Genomic DNA, 25,981 nt, shown 5'->3' with positions numbered 1-25,981 from the left:
TAATCAAATAGATTACTTCTTTGTATTCCAAGGAAGATTGCCAATACTTTGTGGGCAAAGTGGTTATAACTCATATTTTCCACTGTTATATCAATTCCAAGTCTATATAAGGTTTTTTATCTATATCTGAGGCAAGAAATATAAATCTTTCCATAGTTCCCATAAAGAAGGCCAAAGTCCAATGAAGCAGTGGGCAAACTGTGTGCTAGAAAACCCTAATTGGATTGTAAAAAGAGAATTTCAGGGTTGTATTTGGCAGATCACCTAGTAGGTGTTAGGGGATGGGAATCAGGGAGGCACACTGACTTTCAATACTAGCTAGGAGCACAGAGCCTGTTCCTAGACAGCAAATATTTCTAAGTCCCAGCACTATTACCTTCCACTTACCTTTTAAAAATTGTTATCAGATGGTTGCCAGAGGGTAGGGGGGTTGGGCAACTGGGTGAAAAAGGTGAAGGAATTGAGAACTACAGATTGGTTCTCACAAAAGTCACAAGGATGTAAAGTACGGTATAAGCAATATAGTTAATAGCATTGTAATAACTATGGTGCCAGGTGGGTACTGGAAATATTAGGGGGCCACTTTGTAAAGTATACGATTATTTAACCACTATTCTGTATACCTGAAACTACTACAGAATAATATTGAATTTAAACTGTAATTGAAAAATAAAATTAAAAAATTTGCCATCAACTCAGAGAATTCAAGCATAAATATTACATTGTGAATGCATTTGGTATTATTATACAAGTTTGAGAGAAAATAAAAAGAATTAATATAGGGTGTTTTCAGAGCATAGCTAAGTGTACATAACCAAGCATGTTATTATGGCATTCTACATTTTGCTTTCAGGAGCCTAACACAAACTTTAGATCTATTTTTTTCAATTTTATTTATTTGGTTTTTTATTTTTTATTATCGCTAAAATGGGCTTCTTCTCTGGAAAATCCTTTTCATGATCTTTTATCTTTATCAGGTGGCATTATTTATACCTCTATATCATGTCTCTTATGATTGCTAGATAAGACACTAATGCATGGTACTCAGGTAAGATTTAGATATCTGGATCTAGCCCTGGCCATGTGACTCAGTTGGTTGGAGCATTGTACCATATACCAAAATGTTGCAGATTTGATTCCCAGTCAGGGCCTGCTCCCGCAGGCTAGATTGCAGGGCACATACCTAGGTTGTGGGTTTGATCCATGGTTCTTTGTCTGTTTCTTCCTATCTCTCTGAATGAGTAAATACATCCTCAGATGAGGATTAAAAAATCATTAGGTATTTGGAAATTAAGCAAATGGAGTCTTAATGGTTATTTAGAGGTTTTTAATTTCATTCCACTGATTTTGAGTGAATACAAATCTTTCAGAACAACACTTGCCTATTTCATTATGTGGTTTTCTTGTTTCTTATAAATTTCTTGACTCCCACATTTGTTTAGTTGTAGCAGGCAAGAGATTCATTTAAAATGAAGGAAGTGAATAATGAGAGGAAGTCCATTTCTGCCCAAACTTCAACATCTGGTTTCAGGTATAGTACCCTGTGATCCACCACTTTTAACAATAATTCATGGTTTAGCTCCTTAGTGAATAGCTAATTTGTGTCTCATAAAAATATTCTGTCCTCCTCCAAAAGATAAACTGGACTATAAAGTTTTCAGCTGCTAGTGGCTTAGAGGAGAGACTGCATCTCCCAGAATAGGCTCCTGCATAATCAAAAATAGATAGCATACAAATATCTTCTGTCTACTTCCTAACATTTGTAGACTACTTTCAGATCCTTTTATCTCATAGAGTCATCTTATTGCTAACATTCTTCCACACCATCTCCAGATCACTGTTTGCATGTCACTTTTGTATGGCATAATCACCTCTCAGCACTTCCAGAAATACCCACTAAGAGCAAAAGAGGTGCTATGCCCACTTACCCATTCAACACTTTCAATACAAAATTTTAAAAATAAAATTACCAGAAAATACGTGTGAAAGAATAAAATTACAGTTTTAATTATGAAGGCAGAAAGCCCGCAAACTTCCATTCCCTACTGTATATCATGACAAACTCACAGGCATTGTTCTGGAGACCAGATAAGGAGATGTAGACTAATTTAGACCAGGACTGAGGAGTTTGCCAGGATGTGGTACTTTTAGTGTTAACACCAGGAATGTCCTGAGCAAATCAGTATGGTTAGTCACTTCAAGACTAACTAAATGTAGTAGCTATTGCTACTGACAAAAAAATAAAAATCTCTTGTTCTCCTTTATCATTAAACTTGAAGTCATTCAAGAGCTTTTATATCTTATTATAATAATGTTTTCCATCCTTAGTGGTGTGGCTCAGTGGGTTGGGTGTCATCCCACAAACCAAAAGTTCACTGGTTCTATTCCCCAGTCAGGACACATGCCTGGGTTGTGGCGTGGTCCAAGGTTGTGGGAGTGTGTGTGAGAGGCAATGGTTGTTTCTCTCACACATTCATGCTTCTCTCTCTCTCTTTCTTCCTCCCTTCCCCTCTAATAATAAATAAATAAAATATTTCAAAAATATAATATTGTTTTCTACCTGTTGCTACCTTCTTATCTACAAAGCCAATATATTGTGTCCTCTAGTTTTCTTGTTATTGTGGTTGCTGTTTTGACCGAAAAGATACTCTTTTGTTTTTAAGTTATTACCTTAAAGACTCTCCCTGAACTATTTTATTCTATGATTTTAAAAAATAGATATGTATTCTATAATAATTTCTGGCATCATGTTACCATTTTCCATTTCTTCATCTCACCAATGAAAGTAGCTGGGGTTTTTGTTGACTATCTGATGACACTTGCACATGCCTTACATTTATCTTGGTATCACAATAACATTGTTCCCATTTTCCTGATGAGAAAAGAGAAGCTACATGGAGTCAGGTGACTGACACGGGTTGTAGAATTAGTCACAGGACCAGCTTATTGCCTGTCATTGCCTTGGCTGTCCATATTAATGACTCTCCATTTTATAGCCTATCAAATATTCTTCTGTAAGCACAGAAGAATTATGGCTTAAGCCTTGTAGATCAAAAGATCTACTGGAAAATATTTTCTAGCTTTGCCTTGTATGTACTTTAGATATAACTTCATGGTTGACTTTTCTAATTGCTCTCATGATACCACAAAATTTAACTTTCTGACGGACTGCTATTGAGTTATTTTCCCTTATTTTGACCTTGGATATGCCAGTTGTGTTTTAAATTTTCATTACTCAGAAAGTAGGTTCTCATAATATTTCAAAAAGAAACCATATTGAAGAGCCTGAAAACTGAGGAAGAAGGAATGATAGTTCTGATTTTTTAAATTTTTGTATTATTTTATTTCAGTTTTTTTTCTCTCTAAGTACCCATGAGAGAAGATTGAAGTTCAGGGCACCAGACCAAATAATTTTCTTCAAAATTGAAGTTAAAATTCTCTTCATGTTTTTTCCTATTTATTATTCAAGAATAAAAAAATGAGCCAGTAACCCATCTTTCACTTTAGTGAAAAAACTTTCTTGGGAATTATATTCTAGAAATGGCTGTAGTTTGGCAACCCTAAAATTTATAATAAAGAAGTCATTTATATTCCAAATTAAATGTTCTCACTTTGAAGGATAGCTCTACTTTAGTTAAATTCACACAATAAAGGGGAAATGAAAGCCTAAAGTCAATTCTGTAAGAGTATAGGGATATAAGCAGCTTTGATACAACTTAATGGCATCAAGTCAAGTCACAAACTTAAACAGTGTATTGGGCAGAGTATCTTCAAAGTCAAAATATACACAGAAGCGTAGCTATGAATGTGGAGGAAGATATCAGTCCAAGATCACTGAAAGACAGACTTATAGTTCAGCTTTAACTGCCCACAGGTAAGTTTTTATTGGAATTTGGTTCATCCTAGAAGATTCCAAAGTGGGAGTTCACTGAACCTTAGCTCACAGAAAACTGACAGCCAGTCAGGTACATTTCACTCCAGGCAGTTAGAGTTGATGCTGCCTTCCTGGAGGTGTGTGTATCTGCCTATGTTTGAGGTGTGGCCCTCCCCACAAAACAAAATTATCTTCTGGAGGGTGGACCCCTTGTAGTACAAGCTTCCCCCATTAGGTGAGTGTTCTAGGAACCTATCTGTATCAGTGTACCAGCTGGCATTGCTGTGAGAGGCTGCATTATGCTTCAGTGAATTTTTTTTGAAGACTCTTTCAATGTGTTTGGCCATTTTATGATGGGTGATTTCTGAGTGCACCTGCCTACACCACACGGAGTGTTCAGCAGTTTTTGACCAAAATCAGCATGACCCCCCCATGCCCTACCCTCCTTATTCATCAGATCTTGCTCCTGAGAAACTGTTTGTTTGTTTCCCAGGATGAAAAAAGACCTCAAAAAGAAGCCTTTTGATGATGCAGGAGAGGTGAAAGAAACAAACAAACAAACAAACAGCAGAAGCACTAAAAAGCATCAAAATTAACGAATTCTAAAACTGTTTTAAGTAATGGAAAGAAACATCCCCATAGGTGTATTGCTTCAAATGGAGCATACTTGGAGGTGACTGAAATTTAAGCATGTAAGAATAAATACACAATTTTTTATAAATAAATTCCTGGGTTTTTTTTTTTTTTTTGCATCCCACCTAGTACATCTCCCTAACCCCAAATATAGGGAAATGAGTATAAACAATATAGCCTTCAAAAGGACAGGTATAATATATAAATTACTAACAATCTTAACCCCTAAATTGTATTTCCTATACATGTCTGGCTGAGATTTCCATGACACTTGTTTTAAAGAACATGAATATTCTGCCCTGGCTAGTATGGCTCAGTGGACTGAGTGCCAGCCTGCAAACCAAAGGGTTGCCAGTTCGATTCCCAGTCAGGGCAAGTGCCTGGGTTATGGGCCAGGTCCCCTGTTGGGGCTGTGCAAGAGGCAACCACACATTGATGTTTCTGCCCCTTTCTATCTCCCTCCCTTACCCTCTCTAAAAATAAATAAATAAAATCTTTAAAAAAATAAAAAAAATCCATGTTCCTAATGATTCCCATAATATGCCTCTTTATTTAATACTGTTGTTTTAAGATTTAAAAACTATGTATTGCTCAAACTGGTATCCTACTAAGCTGTAATTTTGAAAGTACAACATCATTTATAAACCAATGATTACTGTTTGTGGGAACTGTGCTTGGTAAACTAAATAAGGTACATAGGTATTTAAACATCTATCTTAACATCTTTATACTTTATGAGCAGTTTGGTAGGGAATGATGTCACAGTCACTTATGAAACCATGTCATTGAATCATTAAAGCCATTGGGTTCTCACATCCCTAAAAAATTGGCCTTGTTAAAACAGACTGATAAGCTATATAGATTGCCTCATGAACCTGGATAGCCCCATTCTACATTTAATTTAAGATATCCAAAAAATCATAGAGCTGAAAAGATATTCAAATAAAATAAATATATACTTTCTATTTGATTGTAATCTATCACATTGAAATTATAATGCAGTGTTTTTTATCAAACCAGGGTTCCTGCCATACTTCAAAAACCAAAGTGGAAATAGTAAAATACCCTTCATGTTTCACATATGTTTCTCATCACCCACTAGGAACACCTATTTATATAGGTTTATATCTTTAGGGTAGAAGACAACAAAATGGTTTTAATTAAAGTTGTAAAACTGTAAGAATTAACAATTTTAGAACAATATTGAGGACTATTTCTTGGTTCTTTTAAAAATTATTTTTATTCCTCTTCAACTGTTAATGATATATACTGAACTATTTACAAATAAAATATGATGGATTTGCCTTAAACTATTCCAGGTGGGAAAAAAAAGGATGGAATAGATGAAAAAACATTGGAAAAGTGTTAATAATTGTGGAAATTGTGATAATTATATGGTATTGATTACATTAGTAGTCTCTCATTATTCTGTTTTATATTCTCCACTTTTGTATGTGAAAATTTTATATAAATTTGTTAAAAATTGTTTGTTATCACAGTTTATCCTCTCTTCATGGGATTAACTCTAGTAACTGTGGTTTAGTGATGTATATGAACTTTATATAAAAACACCATGTTTTATTCTTTGCTGAATTCAAACACGAAAGAAAGTTGACCTGTAAATGATATTCTACCACAAATACATAGGTGCTGAAAAATAGTCTAAAATCAGCAAGATTTTATGAGACCAATCCTTGAAGTGATTAAACTGATGGCTTCACCATATTTTTTCGGACTATAAGATGCACCCCCCAAATTCGGGAAGACATGGGGGTGCATCTTATAGTTTGAATGTAGCGTACCTGGCTTGCTGTGTGGGGGGCGGTGGTGGATCTGGGTCACAGGAGGTAAGAGCAGGGTTGCCACTGCATTTTCCTCCCAAATTTGGGGGTGGGAGGAAAGTGTGTCTTATAGTCTGAAAAATAAGGGTATGTCTCAAAAGTATTGGGAGAATCTAAGAACCAAATGTAGTCATTGGCAGCTTGATATAAATCAATCAACAATTTCTTTGGAAACACAGTAGAGGCTGTGAAACATACAATTAAATAAACAACACATTTCCCCAACTGCCAAAAAGTTTTAAGGTCAGCAGAGGATTTAATGTTTGCACACACCAAACAGCAAATAGTTAAAAGGTGACATGCATTGTCCAGGTAGGTAATTATAAAAGAATTTATCAAAGGGAGAGTTTCGTGAAGGTCTCACATAAAAATAAGAATTTAAATGCTCTTTCAGGAATGGATAAAATATGGGCAAGCAAGAAGTATCATGTTGCATGCTAGGGGTGTCTAACCTGTGGCCTGAAGGCCGCACATGGCCTAAGATGGCTATGAATGCAGCCCAACACAAAATCTTAAATTTACTTAAAACCTTTTTTTTGCTCATCAGTTTTTGTTAGTGTTTGTATATTTAATATGCAGCCCAAGACAACTCCTCTTCTTCCAGTGTGTTCCAGAGATGCCGAAGGTTCAGACAATCAGCACAAGCAAAAATATAAAGAGAAAAGTAATCATGGCATGTAGATATTAAAGAGAACATGAAGCCTAGAGCAAAACACATGTGTTAACCAGTAATAATGATGACAACAGTAATAATAATAGCAAACATTGTGTAAAGCACTATTATCAGTATTTAATATGTATTTACCCTTATGAGTTATATATTATCAGTAGTCCAATTTTGCAAATGAGGAAAGTGAAGCACAGAGAAATTAAGCAGTGTGCCCAAGGTCACAGAGTTTATAATGATAAAGCAAGGTTTTGAACCCAGACAATCTAGTTTCAGAATGCATGTGCCAACTCCCATGTTGTACTGCCCAATGGGAAATAAAACTTTATAAATAGTTTGTGAGCAGATAATGAAAGTAAGAGAGAGTACCTTCCACTTGATGCTGACCATATCGGTTTCTGACAAACAACTTGGGGAAAGAATTGTGGCTATACCATGCATTCACAGAACTCATTTCTGATACTAAATCTGACCTCTCTTCTATCTTCACTTCAAATACCACAACCTTTTTGGACTGTCCAAAGTTGTTCAGCCTAGAAGTTGAGAGCTAACTTTTGCTGTCTCAAATCACAGAATCTGAAAACCATGGCACTAAGTTTAAGCAACTTGACTGAAAACACATTAGTCTGTGTTGGATCAAAGAACTAGAAATCCAATGACTCTTGGTCTCAGTCTTAGACTTCATGCACAAGCATACACTTCTCTCAAACTATTTAATAATTCCATAGACTGAAAATGGCAGTATATTTTAATGGATCCCAGCCATCTGTCTCACATCTAAAGACAGAATGAGGTAACTATTATACAATAATTCATATCCTGTTGCATTTTATTGCACACCAAGCAGATAAAAATAAATCATGCAAACATTTTAAATAATTCTTTCCATTGTTATTCTACTCGGTACACAAGCCCCACCATTTATTTAATATGTGGAGTAAGTGCTGAGACACAGAATAAAGTTATAGAACCTAAGCTTGTAATTATTAATAGTGTCTTCTCATACTTTTCACATTACCTCTGACCTTGACACCTGACTAGTTCTCAGGCCTGTTGTTTTTACTATTTTCTCATGTACTACAACTATTAACTTATCTTCTTAAATCTATCCTCTTTAAGTCTGGAAGTAGCTGTTCTGGATTAAAAGCTTTTGCATTGTCATATCAGAATGATTTTTCTGAACTCAGGTGACCAACCCTCTTGATTGGTGGGAGACACTCCTGGTTTGGTCAAAGAACATCCTGCATTCAAGGAAAAGCCTCAGTTCTGGGCAAACCAGGGTAGTTGATCACCCTAGTGCCTTGCATAACTTCTAAAATGTTAGAGAAAAACGTAAGTGCCTTTCTCAATATAACAATATAACTATTTGTATATCTGTACATTGTTTGATGAAACAAAGTAAATATGTGAGGGTGAAAAAACAAATCAAATAAAAAGTGAAACTCTCCCTTAGCCTTCTGGAGAGACACTTAATCTTAGCAGGAGAACTCCCACTTTGAACAGAAGTAAAGTTGTTCCCTCAACCTGTTATGATCTGTTGTTAATCAGCTACAATAAAAGTAAAAACATTTCCTAGTAACACCTTAAAGTTGCAGCAATGCTGCTTACACGCTGCGCAGGGTAAGCACGATACCAATTTACCTGCAAAATCTAACTAGCTCTTAATTAAAACTAATTGTACAACACAGAATTTCTCTATTATAGTGTGCTGGCCCGTGACCCAGTTTTCAGGAACTACAACAGTTAAAGAATGTTTTATTTTGGCAGAAAACCCAGTAATAGCATAAAGCAAAATGACCAACATTTATTATTAAGGTGTTCTTTGTGAAATCCATAATTTACTGAAAACAAGGGAATAAAGAGGAAGCTGATATTTTAGTAAAATTACTTCTCCTCAGATACATACCAAGAGTGTGAACGTTATTTTTCAACACACACTCTAGTCTCAAAAATACTTGAAAAGGCACCTACAAGAGTTCTCCTTTCCAGCTATACTTTATTTTTTTTAAAATAATTCTCCTTCAGAAAATTTTAAGGAAACATTCTTCCTGCTCATAGACACTACTTTTGAGAGACAGCAAAGGATGAAATTAATTCTGTGTTAAAAACATACAAAAATATATTGAACACACTTCTCTTTTCTGCAAATAGATGTTGTTTGGGGGGGCCTGATAATAAATGGGAAATTAATTTTAGAGTTGCATCTAATTTATAAAATATGATATTTCATTACAATCTCTTAATTGTCTAAGTGAACCCCCATCACCAAAAGTAGCTTGAATAAGTCTAATGAAAATAAAAGTCTTACCAGTCAGAATTAGATTTAAAATTAGAATTAATCACATATTTTAAAAAATATTTTATTGATTTATTTTTTACAGAGAGGGGGAGGGAAGGAGAAAGAGAGGGAGAGAAACATCATTGTATGGTTGCCTCTCACACGTCCCCTAAGGGGGACACACCCCTCAATCCAAGCATGTGCCCTGACTGGGAATTGAACTGGAGACCCTTTGGTTCACAGGCCCATGCTCAGTCCACTGAGCTACACCAGCCTGGGCTAGAATTAATCACTTATTTTATTTGCTCACTATAATAAAAGGAAAATGACAAGAATAGTCAGTATATACAGGATCCAGCAGAAGTTAACAACTGCTTGAGTATGGTTGGTAGGGTAATAATATGGGTGTAATAATTTATAGTTTTAATTTGAACATTTCACCTAAAATATATGCTATGTTTGAGTGTGACATTGTTATGTTACAGAATTACATGCTTATGATTTTATAATAAAATAATTAGTAATAAAAAGGAGTGTTGTTTGTGCTGGACCCTGTATATAAAGAAAATCAAGCTGAAGTAGTACATTGTATCATTACAGACTTGTTATAGAACAAACATTTGAGGTTAGAAACTTAAATTATACATTACACTGTTGTAAATGCAGGACATAAGGTATAGACAGAAAAATGGATTGCCTTCAGACTTATGTGTCAAAATGGAGAATTTATGTGTAATATTGCTGAGACTCTGTGATAAGGCCTTAGGCTGAGAGGGGCAGGGTGAAAATCATATATAGAAAATCAATTTCTATACATACATGCTCTTTGCAAAGTTTCACTACATATTAAAAGCAATTAAAAACAAAAGCAAGCAAACAACCAGAAAAGCTAGGAAACAACAAAGATCAAGGTGAAAATATTACTTTCTTTTTGATGCATTGCTGTTTTCATGTATTTGATAATGAAAGATATCACTAATAGAACCTAATGTCTATTCTTGGTCTGACAAACTTATGTTCAATTCTTTAATATAAAGAAGCCCTCACTACTCTTAGTCTCCAGCTTATCACCTTGTTTTAGTTTCTTTATATCAGTTATCTATTCTGTAAACATATAATTTACTCATGACTGTATTCACTTGCCTATCTCCTCCACAGAATGTAAGCTCCTGATTTTGGAGATTAAAAGAGTCATAGGAATATAGTGTAGGGAAAAAACAAATTTTCCTCTACCCTCAAGGTTCCTCTGGCCCATCTAATGACAAAATAGATGTAAGACAGATTAGCAAGAGAAAATAACCAAATTTAATAGAACATATGTATGGGAGCCTGCATACATGAGAGAGTCAGAGACCCCACATGCACAGCAGGTTCAGAGTTAGAAAGGGGGATTGAGGTATATAAGATATTCTTGAGCTAAGGGTGAGGTAATGTTACTGAACAGCAAGATTCAGCTGCCTGCCACCAAACACAAGCATAAAACAAAAGTTGGAGGGGAAGGAAAAAATTATTTATTAAAATGTTGTCCAATTTGGAGAGTGGGATACTCCCTGACTCCAGGCCAGTCTCTTCTGCAAAAAATAGAAAAACCCAGCCACCCCCACAACCAGAGACAGTGTTGAGAAACCCTGCTCCAGCCTTATCTGTCCTTTTGGAGCCCAAGACTGCTATGCTATGTGGCTGGCTCTCCGGCTTCAGGATCCCTTCCTGGAGTGCATGCTTGTGGGGCTGGCATCACCATTGCCACACTGCAGCTTCCTTCTGCGTACAGGGGCTCTGTCTGCAGGCCCAGCACTAAAGGCTGCTAGCACCCCGCCTCCCCGCCAGGACAGTGAGCACTCTGGTCTGCACATCTGTGCACTGATCTCAGAGGCAGAAAAGGGCATGGTCCCAGACTCTGTGCTGCGAGGAGCTGCAGCATTCCGCAGGCTGCCACCAGGGCATTCATGCGGGGTGCTGCGGAGGGGTGGGGGGGCAGGGGGGAGGGGTGTGCTTGAGGCAAGCCAGCCCATGACAGGGCGAGCGAGGGGAAGCAGAAAAGGGGCAAAACTCTGCTTGCCCTCCATTTAAATCTTCGGCCCCAAAGTTCCATGTGTCCCAGAAACAAGTAGAAGGTTTGTTTTTCCCCTCTGTCCAAACATTTCTCTAGCCTGACACAAATTCTATGCAAACCTCCTGCTATGTCACACGCTGGTTTTGTTTTCCCTTGTGAGGGTATGGAAATATATCACATGTCATGCTGCAGTTTCAGTCCCACAACCTCTGGCATTTCCTGCGACCCTTCCCTCCTCCGTGGAACACAGGCTCTTGTGCACTGCTTCAGGGGTCCTTTCCCTCTCCCCAGCAGTCTTGCCAGATTCCCCTGTAACAGTAATGCACCTTGGGGTCTTCAAAGGGTCATTGCAGAATAATAGAAGTAGATGTTTAGTATATAAAATTTGCCCTGCCATACAGGTGGGTCAAAAAGTTATGGTGATAATCTTTTATGAGCAAAGCCTTTAATTCGTATTTTTCTGTGCAGTTAAGGGTGGCTGCCAAAACCTTCTTCTGAGACTATGGCTAAAGTTGCCTTTAGCTCAAAACAATCTGCATATGACAGAGGCACATCTTGAGGTGACTCATTCTGAACCCCTCAAAACTGTAAGCACTTAATAAATATCTATCAAATGAATAAATAAACCAGAAATGAGTCATTTCCATCAGACCCAGTATTAATGCTCCATCCAGAGTGAACAGCTCTGTATGACGACTACTAAACTACTGGAGGCAGGCTTTCCTTTCAGAAATTATACCATTTAGTCCTCTTTAATACTAGTTGTACAAAGACTCTAAAATGAAACTTAAGAATGTTCTATAAGGGCAGTGTTTTTCTGTACTCTTTAACTAAATATAAACAAACTTACTTCTCAGAGTGACCTAAAACAAAAACTATGCAGGGCTATGCTAGTTGTACCATTACTTAAACCAAGAATAGAATGTTAACAATGAGTAGAGCTAGTTCTATCCATTAAAGAAAACAAATGTAGTTCACTATGTAAACTGTTCTTTAATAGTAATTCTTCTGACAGATTCTGTTGTTAACAAATATTCAGTCTACATCTGCATTCATCAAAGGACAGAGAGAGCCCTGGTCCCATTGGGTGAGCTTATGGAATGGTTCTCATGGTCAAACAGTTGAGAAACATTGTGTACTCTAGTTTCCTCTTAAGAGATTCACAAAGCATATAAGAACAGAGTAAAGGTTTTGAGAAGTCTAACATTCAGAAGCCTTTGAAAGTGTTTAATCTATGTTTTCCAAATTTTGACTGATCCACGTAAGCAAAACACATTGTGGGAAAAGCAACTTGGTTATTGTCTGCTTTGTTTTGTTTCTTGTGAGTGACAAATTTCTGGTGGGATAGCTAGCTAGTACACAAGGTCATTAAGACTGCCCGGATATGGACCTTCATTGAATGAACAATGAGTGTTTCATTTTCCAAGATACTTAGCATTATTCAGGGTTCTAAAATAATCTTCTAGCTCTCTAGCCCCACAAAACTGCCTAGGGACTTGAAATTCCTTCAGAGTTAGCTTATAGCTCTTTGATCTAAGCCATCAGATATAAGAAGTTCTATTAAGAATATCAGATAATTTGCCCCTGGCTGGTGTAACTCAGTGGATAGAGCACAGGCCTGCAAACCAAAGGGTCATGGTTCAATTCCCAGTCAGGGCACATGCCTGGGTTGTGGGCCAGGTCCCCAATAGGGGGCATGCAAGAGATAACCACACATTGGATGTTTTTCACCCTCTCTCCTTCCCTTCCCCTCCCTACAAAAATAAAATAAAAATAAAATGTTTTTTAAAAATCAGATAATTTGGCATAGTTTTAGGAGAGAAATGCATGGAGCAGTGAAAAAGAAGGCAACACTCCAATAGTCAGTCAAATCAGCTATATCATGCCTGAGGTCAATTGGCAACAGATATTGTTGTCACACACATAAGGAGATAATTTGGTTGCTATTCTCCACTCCAAGAGAGGCTTCTAAAGAACCCACAAATGATCAACTTCATGGAGTTTTCACTTCAGATAGGAACATAGTTTTCTCATAAAGAATGGGAAAAGAATTACTCTTTCTCAAGAGGTTTTTAGCCCTTTCTGGTCTAAGGTGCAGTGTGGCAATACTGTGGAATGCCTCCCTCCCTCCCTCCTTCCCTCTGTCTCTTCTTTCCATTTAAGGGGAAGTCGGCCTGCAAAATAGTGACATAAGATATTTTCCAGAAAGAGAGATTGCACAACTCACAAGTGTGGCACTAACAAACATGAATTTCCCTCTGGAGGTGGCCTGCCAACTTAACTCAACAAATAAACAGGGAGGGGAAAGGCTTTAAGCCTTTCTACAATTGGCCAGGACATTTGCTTTTAAATGACTAGTGGAAAAATGCTAAATAATACCTTTTATCAGAGGGAGATAGGTGCACTCTCAGACAATTTTAAAGGTTACTTTGAGTATTGTTGGCACCTGAAGCTTTAGGCCTGAGAGTTATGCAAATTCTGCTTGAAGCTACAGAGTCTCTTATCTCATGTTTGCCAGTGTGGTTATACTGATGAATCTAAGGCTTTGTTTCAGGCGGAATCCCACATTCTATGGCCTAAACTGATGACTTGGTCTTTCATTCAAATGTCTCATGGGACTACATTTTGTGCTCTGCGAACTTTATTAATTCAGATACTTAACTTCTTGCTCCAAACTATTGTTTTCCATGAATGATTCTGATGTTATTTCCATGCATAATGAACATGACATCTCTGATAACAAACAGCACCATCATCTATGTCACCTGGTTCCCCTAGTTTATGGGAAAAAAAGGTTGATGGAACATTACTTCCCTTAATCAGAAAAAGGTAGATACCTAAATATAATTAAGATTGGAAGGTTCGGAGACCCAGCGGTGGCCATTATATTTAATTTCTATCATTCCACAAAGGGTTATTGGCAATAATGCAGTACAACGAAGGCTGCTACAGTGTTATGGTATTATAAAGTAGGTTCCTGCAATCAAGGAGTTTTTGTAAGGAAAAATACTAGTGTGGGGAAGTAAGATGAAAAACTAACAGAAATGGGAGAGGTAAGACTGTAGAACATTGGACATTCAAACTAGGCCTCAAAATATAGTTGGAAAAGGGAATGGATGGTACAGGTAAAGAGTATTATAAGAACAGAAGCAGTGGCAGTGGGAAAGGACAGATAGGAAGTACATACCTGTGTATGTTCATGTGTGTGTGTGTTATGTGTAAGGCGTGGGTTTGCACGAAATATAAGTCCACACATGGAATTCATTAGTGATAGGAAAAGCTAGAAAGACCAATTGGAGCCTAATCATGGAGGGCCTTGAATGTCAGACTAAAGAGATTCAGTAGATGATGGGGAGAGACTGAAGGTTTTTTAGGAGGAGAATGATATTATTCATTAATTAGTTTGAAGATGTACCTGGTCATGATATGGAAGATAACCAGAGTTTCATAAAACACTGAGGCAGAAAGACTACCTAGGTAGTTGTTTCAGGGGAAACTAGAGAAAAATTAAAATGTAATCCACAGCAATTAAAATATAAACTGAATACCTACATGCAACCTATCAGAACCAACTCTTCCTGCTTAGCACCCTCTATGTACAATGGATGACTTAGAGCAAAAACATAATACTTTGCAAAGTTCTTCTTTACAATGCAAAAGTGCTCAATCAATGAAGAAAAAGCACCATTTTATTTCATAAATTTTACTGCTGGGAATATTAATAATGGGAGGCATAGAAAGAACTAAAATCAAGCTTCTTTACTATACTATGTAAAAAATGCACATGGTAACTTCCAAACATTTAAAAAAAAAGAGGGAAAAAGAGAAACCATTTTTTTCTTCAAAATTCAAAACTAGCATTCTTCTGTGACCCAAGTTATGAATAAAAACATAAAACTAGTGGTAAGTACTGCTGTCCCACTTTACTTGATGGAGAAACTTTAGTTAAACTCTACATGCTCTTGCTCTTGAATCAAAAAAAAAAAAAAGAAATGAGAAAGTCAGGAAATGTGGTGTTCCCATTGTTGTGAAGCAAAGCATTTACAAAAAGCTGAGTGGAAAAACAGAATGAGTTTAATATAAAAGTCTTGGATTCTAGAAAGCTTTGGAGTATTAATATTGTTTTGATTTTAGGGTGGGAGTGAACTGTGTGTCAATAGCAACATGCTGAACACCATTTTTATTCAAGCCTAAAAAATCTCCAAAACAATTACTTTAAGATATTCTTGTTCCGTTTCCCTTTGGCTCTTCAGCTGTCATTTTCTCTTTTTTTTAACCGATTAGGTAAATATGAAGTATATCATGAGTCTAGTCAATGGAATGTATTGTCAGAATATAGTTCATAGAAGAGATGATGGAAAATGCAACATGGCATATAAAAAAGTAAGAAGAGTAAAATAAGCATTGTTTTAAAATTCTGGCATCTTTGTGTGTTGATTTAACAGCATCCACTTTAAGAATGAAGTGTTATAATTGTCTTTTGCTTTCCTGTTATGGTTTTCAGCTCAATTTCTGCTTCCTGATTTTGTCATATTAGGAATTCTGCTGCACTCACTAATCACATCTATTTTTGGCCTCTGTATCCTGTCTCCATCTCTAAGGGCATATTATTAAATTCTTCAAACTGACTCAGGGTGTCTGGAGACTTCCCAGATAGTTTGAGTAATTCAATGGAACATTTAACCACTCCAATAACTATACTGTAGGAAAGATTAGCATTGCCATGCTATTGTTTCTATATTTCCTTCCAAAGATGTTTAACTTTATTGTTGGTTAGCTTCTTTCCCCCAAATTATTCAATTCTCAGGAGCTAATGTTCTTTTTAAATGAAAAAGTGAGATACCCTTTATAAAGAAGCTGGTGCTACTGGCCCTATGACAGCAGGACCTACCCTTTGTGTTGGGTTTCCCAGTAATGGGAATGAGTTGTACTGAGTGTTCCTGTAATAGGTGGGTTTGACCAGATCGCTGGGGAGCAGAGGAGAAATCCTGAGAGCCAGCACCCACCCCTGAAGGAAGGAGGTTGCAGGAAGTACCTGAGGCCAACTGGATTGAAATCACAAGAAAAGTGTGATAACAGCCCTCCCACACCCTGGGGCTACTGTAAACAGGCAACACAGCTGCATCCAACTGGTGATCTTGTGACCCAGCTAAAGAGAGGTTGTATAGAGCCTATGCGAGCTGTGGGGGCCAGACACTCCTTCCAGGCAAGCAGATGCTGCGCCCTTGATGTTGTTGGGAATATCTATCCCCTTGTGCAAAATGGCGGCTGCAAGAGGGTCAAACACACTGGAGAGATAATAAAAATGGTAGAAATTAGCAGGCATAGGTAAAAAATCCAGGTGCCCATCATGCAGGGATTTCTGGGCCAAGTCTTTAAAATTCAACATGTTGCAGAACACAAGGGGGGGCCAAAGGCAATATACTATTACTGAAAGGAACCCCCCAGGTTCATTATGTCTGACGCCTTATAGGAAAGTCATCTCTCAATGCCAGAGATTTGTGAAAAGGAAAGGAAATGTTTATTTAATGCTGTACAGACTTAAAGTAGTGACCTAATGTCTTCATCAAAATCCTAAAGTCCCTTAAAACACCCACAAACACACATAGTCCTTCCTTCCCCCCTTTGCCCAGTCTTGGGTACCGTATCTCAGGAAAAGAAAGAGAAATCCATGGCTCAGGCAGCCCCCCTGGTTCTTCCCAGTAATCTGTGTTTGGCTGGTAGGCCTCCCTTGGTTCCAGGCACCATCAGCTGTGTCGCCGGGATTTCTGCTAAAGCCAGGTGGTGGTTCCCCTTTCTAAAGCTGCGGGGGCTCCCACTCTGGCAAAGGCTCATGGTTCTCCTTGCGCAATGGCTGTGGAAGTCCCCACTCTGGCAAAGGCTCGTGGTTCCCCGTCCTCAGTGGCTGCAAGGAGGGGGGTTGCCACTCTGCCAAAGCTGAGTGGCGGTTCTCTGCTAAAGCTGCATGGTGATTCTCTCTCACAGGGCTGCGAGAGTCCCCACTTTGCTAAAGACCAAGTGGTTTTCTCTTCAGTGGCAGCTGCACCTGGGTTTAAATCCCCGCTCCAGTCTTCCTCTGCAGCCCCATTTCCAACTCCTCCCACAATCAGCTACATTTGCCAGCACTCTCATATCCTTCCAGCTTTACTGGGCTGCCATCATGAGTCTGGGCAAGGGTGGCCCCATGTCATGGAGCCAATCATCTCCAAGCTCTCACACAGGTGCTGTAACTAGGGGGAGTTGCCTCCCAGTTACCTCTTGGTGGTAAAGTTACTTCTATTCCCCTGGCTCAGAGCACGGCCACAGCTATTTAACATATCTATGTAACCAGTCAAAGGTTATAGATATGTTAAATGACCACATCAGAGGTTGGCTGCAAAGCTGTTGCTATGCAAAACAGCTCTCAATGGCCCTGCTCCATGTGTCCCTTCCCCCAACCCACACCTGTGGGGGGGTGGGGGGTGAGGACATCCTAATATTTCCTGAACACCTTGAGTTCTGGACCCCATTTCAAATCCCTATTTGGGGCCCCCCTCTTGCCTGCACCCTGTAACAAACACACCAGGAAACACATGGCTCTTTCCTTTCCCTTGGCTATCCAGGTGGACTGCAGTAGATCTGAGTTCCTGAGAATGATGGACCCTGGAGCCCCTCCCACACAGAAAACAGAGGCAGCACTGGCTGTGCTGCATGGAACTCAGGGAAGCACACACAGACTTGTGAGAGATGCCAGGAGCTAAACTGTGACTGGGAACCAGCTAAGCTGCTTGAATGATCATACTGCAGACATCTGCTTTTCTTAAAGGATGGCACATTTAAATGGGAAAAGGGATTCCAGGCACATTTTGAAATGGGTCTGGCCTAGCAGAGGGTGGCAGGATCATTATTCTTTGGGTGTTTTAAAGAGAGTGGGCCTCTGAGGCAGAAACTTGCCAGTATTTCAAAACTGCATGTCCTTTAAATAAACAACCTCTTTCCTTTTCCAACAAACTTCTGACTCTAGAGTTTTGCCTTTATACAGCAAGCAACAGAACCCCACTGACTGTTTAGAACAGCAATGGCTGGTTCTTTAATATTTCTACATGTCTCTGCACAAATATCCAGATGCTAAAATGTGACCTCTCTCACCCATACACAACTATGGCTTCATTTATTGTTTTTATTAATATAAGTTTCTTCAACAAACATTTATTGAGCAACCACTGTATACAAAGGACTGATTGACCTGTATACTGTAGAGAACATACAATGATGAGTGGGGCACAGTGCCTGCCCTCAAGAAGGTTCCAGTTTTTAGGGCATGAAGGGGTGGTAGTATAAACTAAGCATACAAAGAACTGTAACACAAGGTAGAATATGATAAGAACAATAGAAGAAGTGTTCTGGAGGGGGCAGATTATAAATGGTGGGTTAATCAGGGAAGGATTCAGGAAAAAGTATCAGTGGAGCTATGGAACTTAATAGAAAGGATCTCAACAGACAGAGAGAAGAGAAGAACCACCCTGGAGAGAGGTAATAGCATACAAAAGCATGAAGGCAGGAAAACACATGGCAAGTTTGGAAAAAGGCAAGTGATCAAGTCTGATGGACCATAGAGTTGACTGTCCTTTGAGAATGGACAATAAAACTGCAAAAGTGAGTTGAGGCCACATCATGTAGGGCATCATCTAGACTGAGAATTTCAGAGGTTATTTAGTACACAAGCAGAGGCAATAGAAAGAGACTAAGACAGATTGCTAAAATAATAAAAACTTCAAATGACATCAGTAGTTAGCACACAAAAATGTGTAAAGAAGATCCTTCACAATTATCAACAGTGGAGCTCACAGTCAGCCATGTGTTTATAATTTGCCAAAGCAAAGGCAGAGATGTAATATGTGGACCAAGGACATAATGAAAGCTGTACTTCATAAAGGTCAATCTAGCAGTGGCAAGAAAGATGGATTGAAGTACTGTAGTGCAGACAATGTAGGAGGAGGGGAGACTGTTTAGGAAATTATTATAATAGCAAGGAATTCAACAAGGTGATAATAAAACTACTTACGGAATTTAGATCCCTTAATAGAAATCTAACAAGAAGATAAACTACTGCATTAGTATCTCTACAGCCCAAAACATTCTGGAAGTGACAAACCCTGAAAACCTATAAAACTAATTTGGTGCTATTTTCTGTATGCTAGAGACCTTTTTCTTAGGGTGTGCATGTTGCACCATTAATTTCTTTCAAAAGCGCTTCCCCAAAGTGTCTCCAGGCAGTTGGCAAGTCAAAGTCCTCCATGTCCTCTGTGTGCAAAAATGATATCTTTAACTGTTAGCCTGCATGGTACCTTTCAGAGTGGACTACCCTCCTGCAGTCCAAACACTAGTAAGCCATTTAAGAATAAATGTTCAGTTAAAACTGGGTTCTTTCAAAATAAATAAAGACTATGTTTTTTTCTACCTTTGTGTGATTGCTCACTTTCAATGTGATGATATGTGATGCTAGCAGCAGGGAAAAGAGATAGCTTGCAAAGGCAACTGCAGCTCCAAAATTTTAAAAGTTGGAGCGGGAGTCTAAGTAGTAATGATATAGATTCATTTCATTTTAGAATCCCTGGCCACAATAGCAAGATCTACTTGAATAACAGCAGTTGTGTCCTGTGGTGAAAGTAAGTACTTTCCTGCTGGGTCTAAATTATTCAGAAGCAGATAATCTAAATTATCTCTACCAGTGAGACTTGCTAACCTTTCCAAGTAAGGTATCATTTCAAACCACACACATGGACACACATATGACACATAACTTACATGCATATACTTTGAAGTGTACTCTATATTTTCATGTACTCTCTTGAGGATTGTCTCTTATCTCACCTTTACCTTCCTCCTGAATCACTCCGAGGTTCCATTCTTCCCCTTTCTTTTCTTCCTCCCATTTGCCCTTCTGACTAAATATCTGCAAAAAGAATAGTTCTCAAATAGTTCTAATATCTGCACAACTCTTTATTTCTGGATAGCCACTGTTCATGTGTTTTTTATTTATTTTCATTTATTTATTTTTATTGTGGTTCAAGTACAGCTCTCATTTTGTTTTTGTTTTGTATTATGTAATATGACAGAAAAGCTTATACCTGCTAGTTATAAAACATAACATTACAGCAGTCATTCCCAGACTTCAGCGTACATCAGAATCACCAGGGGGGGCTTGTTGTGACACATTGTTGGGTGCATCCCCCCCAATTTCTGATTCAGTAGGTCTGGGTAGGACCAGAAAATCTGAATTTGTAACAAGATTCCAGGCAATGATGATGCTGGCAGCCTTGAGATCACACTTTGACTGTCCCTGCAATAAAATATTACTATTAATGTTAAAGCTGCCCAGGGGCTTCTTCTTAATCTAAAACTCCTGTATCCTCTTAAGAGGTCATTACTATGCTTAAAAATTACTTCCTTGCTTTAAAAAAATACTCTAATTTTGTCACATATACATATACTCCTAAACTACAATAAATAAATAATGGTATATTCAGACAATGGAATATTACATAGCAGTGAAAAAGAAATACACCACAGCTACATGGGTAACATGATGAATCTTCACAACATAATTCCAGGTTGAAAAAAGCAATTTATTGAAGACTAGATGTAACAATTTAGCATTTTTAAACATTTCAGTGCTTTTCATTCCCAATTTTGGTTGATGACATCCTCATAAAAGTCTTTATATTTTTCACAAGTAATATATCAAATGTGCAACACAACTTCCTTCTCAAGATCTCTAAGTAGTTTGAACTTTCTTATTTAATCTAAAACTTGTGAGGTAGGTAGAAGAATACATTTCCTCTTATCTTTTAAAAAATAAAAAATGTGAAGGACAGCCCTGACTAGTGTGGCTCAGTGGGTTGGGCATCATCCTGCAAACAGAAAGTCACCAGTTCAATTCCTAGTCAGGGCACATGCCTGGGCTGTGGGCCAGGTCCTGGTTGGGGGCATGCAAGAAGCAACCGATATTTCTCTCACACATTCAGGTTTCTCTCCCTCTCTTTCCCCCTCCCTTCCCTTCTTTCTAAAAATAAATTATTAGTGGTACATTCAGACAAAAAGAAATATGAAGGACAGAAAGGAATCATGTAAGGGTGAGTGCAGTTGGAAAAATAAAACCTGAAACTCTACATTCTTGGTGACTTTTATTGAAGGTAATGGATTTTAGTTCTGCAAGAAATGGGAGACCATAATAAACAATGTTCTGGCTAGGAATTATGAGAGATAGATTCTAGTCCTGACTCCACTCTAGGCAAATCAGTTTATTCCTCTAGGTTTATCCCATAATTTACAAAAATAATGAGTTCAATGGTTTTTAAAATGTGCTCAAAGGGATTCCTCAGAGATGCTTCCTGTGACACTGCTTCTCAGATCAGATCAGGCTGAGCTCCAAGTTCTGCAGTCTTTGGAACACTTCATCCTAAATCTGCACACTCAGTGCAGGCATCCAGGTACACAGCATGCTGGTACCTGGTTTGTTCAGAGATGTGGGGTGTAAATTCAAGGAGCTATTTCTTCTGATGCTGTACATTCTCACTAGGTGATATCCCCTCTCACTAGGTGGCAGTGATTTAAAACTGCCACCTGTGTGTTAGTCATTTTCAGACTTCTTACTTCACATTCAGACCCATATATCCTAATTGCAGCAAGATATTGCCACTTGAGTATGCAATAGATATCTCAGACTCAATATATCTGAACTAAATCATCTTCCCTCTAATGCTTGATCTTTCTCCTGATTTTCCTATTTCAGTGAACCATAACCCCTTCTAACCCATGTCCACATTGGAATAAATGAAACAAGTAGAGATACACAATGACACAGAGTTCAGATCATAGATATCCCAATGTCCTCTATATGTTAATATCCTGGATCAATGCCACAGTTCCTTTGCTCCCAATCCTCTACTACCATTGATTTTTTTAAACAAATATTTATTGAGTACCTAAAGTGTGCTTGGTACTGTTCTGGACATGAAAGACACAGCAGTGAGCCAAACAATACACCTGTGCTATTTATTCTGTTTCCTTCACAGGATTCATTCTCCACCCTTCTCTGGCCTTCTCTGTTCCCCAAGAGGCTGACCTCTAAGAACTGCTTCACCTGGGCTCCTTACCAGGTAGCTCCTGCTCAGATTTTAACTATAGTCACATTGGTAGGAGATGGAAAACAGAGAGAGAGAAAAGTGTTGGTAATTCTCCTGCTCCTCCTGACTTCCAGGGCCATGTCTCTCTGTGTCAGTAGTTGAGTTTCTCCAAGACTATGTCTTTTTTCAGGCAATCCCTCCTTGCCATATCCAGCTCTTGCTTATCTCTTTATCTTGACCTTTCAGGTCTAGTTTCAATATGCTTTGTTTATTCCCATAACCTTGTCCATACTGCTGGAAGTAATCCTTCTTTAAAGCCTTCATTTGTACAATCTTCAGGGATTTCTGTTTCCTTATGAGACCCTGGAATAATATAGTCCCAGGACTTATTGACTTCACATTCTATAGTGACAATGGATCAAGGAAAGGAGAGACAAAACATTGCTCACATAATGATATACTGTCACAGTGTGATATGAGGAAAAAGAGAAGCAGAATGAGTATGATTGGAATGGCATAGTTGGAGATAGACTGTTTTAATAAACTGTAGCTCTATGAACTTAATACTAATGTTCACAAGTCAAATTCAAGATCCACTCATTCATTAACTTACATATTGCATATTCTTACACATAGTCACAGGCTATTAAAATGTTTAAAGACAGTTGCCAAAAAGAAAATATAAATACCCAATGTTATTTTAAAATAAAATTGCTACCTTATGTTAGATAGCAAAGTATACAGTATTTGAAAAGATAAAGAGAAAATGAAGGATGCACTTTAGAGACCTAATTTTCTTAACTTTGTGATGAAGTACAAAGATAGTAAAAGAGATAGAAGAAAAAGTCCAGAATGAAAAGAAGAAGAGAAAATGTATTTGGAAGAAACGTACTGGAAGAACCCCTTCATATACATTGAGAGTGACAAATATTAGAGTGGTCCATGGAAGCCTCAGTCTCCTGATTTCCTTAAGAAAAGGCAACTATCTGTCTTCAATGAAACAGAAACTGATATGCATAAAGAAAATATATATATTCATCAGGTTATTCAGGTATGCAAACAGCATTTCTAAAGTACAGACTATGTCCATACAACTTTATACAGCCTATAGGGAATATAAAATATAAGACAGTTATGCTCTCAGTTCTGTAAGTGCTCATAAGGAGATAAGAGAAATATACAAAAAGACTTAACAGATGCAAAAAGAAAATCAGTAGAATCAGAACAATTCTACTTCCAGCCAAGATGGAGGTATAGGTGGATCCACTTTGCCTCCTTGCACAACCAATAGAAGGACAACAACAAATTTAAAAACAAAAAAAGAACTGAAACTGCCAGAAAATTGAACTGTAATCGAAGTCCGTCACTAAGGAGTTGAAGAGGAAATATTCAACCAGGCTAGTAGGAGGGACAGAGACAGGCAGCCAAGGTGGAGAGGACTCGTGATGAGGTGGTAGTTGTTGGATTGGGTGGTCCCAGATTTGCTTGTGGATAGATCAGGGGAAACAAGTGGGGAGCAAGACAGACTGTACAACCCAGGGTTCCAGCATGGGGAAATAAAGCCTCTAAACCTCTGACTGGAGAAACCTGTGGGGGTTGAGGCAGCAGGAAAGACACCCAGCCTCACAGGAGATTTCACTGGAGAGACCCACAGGGTCCTAGAATGTACACAAAACCACCTGCACAAGAATCAGCACTAGAAGGGCCTGATTTGCTTGTGGGTGGTGGAGGAAGTGACTGAAAGCTGGCCAAAAGCCCAGAAAGTGGTATTTTTCCCTCTTGGACCCTCCCACGTACAGCACTAAAATGCAGCCAGGTGGTGTGCCCCATCCTAGCAAATACCTATGGTTCCACCCCTTACTATGTAACAGAAGTGGGAGACAAAAAAATATGACCCAAATGAAAGCACAGATCAAAGCTCCAGAAAAAATACAACTAAGCGATGAAGAGATAGTAAACCTATCAGATGCAGAGTTCCAAACACAGGTAATCAGGGTGCACATAGAAAAGGTTGAGTATAGTTGCAAAATACAGGAAAAATTGAAGGCTATGAAAAGTGAAATAAAGGAAAATGTACAGGTAACCAACAGTGAAGGGAAGGAAAATGGGACTCAGATCAATGGTTTGGAGCAAAAGGAAGAAATCAACATTCGACCGGAACAGAACAAAGAAAAAAGAATTCAAAAAATGAGAAAAGGCTTAGGAACGTGCAGGACAACTTTAAACGTTCCAACATCTGAATCATAGGGGTGCCAGAAAAAGAAGAGGAAGAGCAGGAAATTGAAAACTTATTTGAAAACATAATGAAGGAAAACTTCCCTAATCTGGCAAAGGAAATAGACTTCCAGGAAGTCCAGGAAGCTCAGAGAGTCCCAAAGAATTTGGACCCAAGGAAGGACACACCAAGGCACATCACAATTACATTACCCAAAATTAAAGATAAGGAGAGAATCTTAAAAGTAGCCAGAGAAAAGGAGACAGTTACCTACAAAGGAGTTCCCATAAGGCTATCAGCTGATTTCTCAAAAGAAACCTTACAGGTAAGAAGAAGATGAAAAGAAGAATTCCAAGTCATGAAAGGCAAGGACCTACACCCAAGATTACTCTATCCAGCAAAGCTATCATTTAGAATGGCAGGGCAGATAAAGTGCTTCCCAGATAAGGTCAAGTTAAAGGAGTTCATCATCACCAAGCCTTTATTATATGAAATGTTAAAGGGACTTATCTAAGAAAAAGATGATCAAAAATATGAACAGTAACATGACAACAAACTCACAACTATCAACAATGGAACTTAAAAAAACAAAAAACAAAAACAAACTAAGAAACAACTAGCACAGGAACAGATGCGCAGAAATGGAGATCACATGGAGGATTATCAGTGGGGAGGGGGAGGGGAGAGAATAGGGGAAAAGGTATAGGGAATAAGAAGCATAAATGGTAGGTACAAAATAGACAGGGGGAGGTAAAGGATAGTATGGGAAATGGAGAAGTCAAAGGACTTATATGCATGACCCATGGACATGAACTAAGGTGGGGAAATGATGGTGGGAGTGGGGTTAGAGGGTGGTAAGGACTAAAGGGAATAAAAAAATGGGACAACTGTAATAGCCTAATAATAAAATATATTTAAAAAGCAGATAAAGGAATGATTTTAAGTTGCCTAGCTCTTAAGAATTTTTTACTCAGATAGTGACCATGATTTAAAGACATTCCTTTAAGACTATAATTTGAAAAGATTAATAAATGTATTGAGGAGGGAGTTACAGTCAAAATTATTCTCCCCAGTTATTAAATATCAAACCCCATGGGGTTATCTTTCACTTTACTTTGAGTGTATTCCATACAGGGTCCAGAACAGAGAAGTCACCAATATGTACTTTCAGGACTTTTCAATCTATCAGTATTGTCACATTAATTCTGAAGACCTCTTTTCTATACACTGTTTAGTGACTGATGATATAGATTTGAAAATATGGAATGTCTCCTGACATCCAACATCTGCCTGGCCAATATCTATAGTAACA

Source organism: Phyllostomus hastatus, unplaced genomic scaffold (genome assembly GCF_019186645.2).
Source record: "Phyllostomus hastatus isolate PE091 unplaced genomic scaffold, TTU_PhHast_1.1 phas_scaffold_28, whole genome shotgun sequence".
In the NCBI taxonomy this organism is placed as follows: domain Eukaryota; kingdom Metazoa; phylum Chordata; class Mammalia; order Chiroptera; family Phyllostomidae; genus Phyllostomus; species Phyllostomus hastatus.
The sequence above is the reverse complement of the archived record's forward strand: the minus strand, read 5'-3'. Positions refer to the sequence as shown.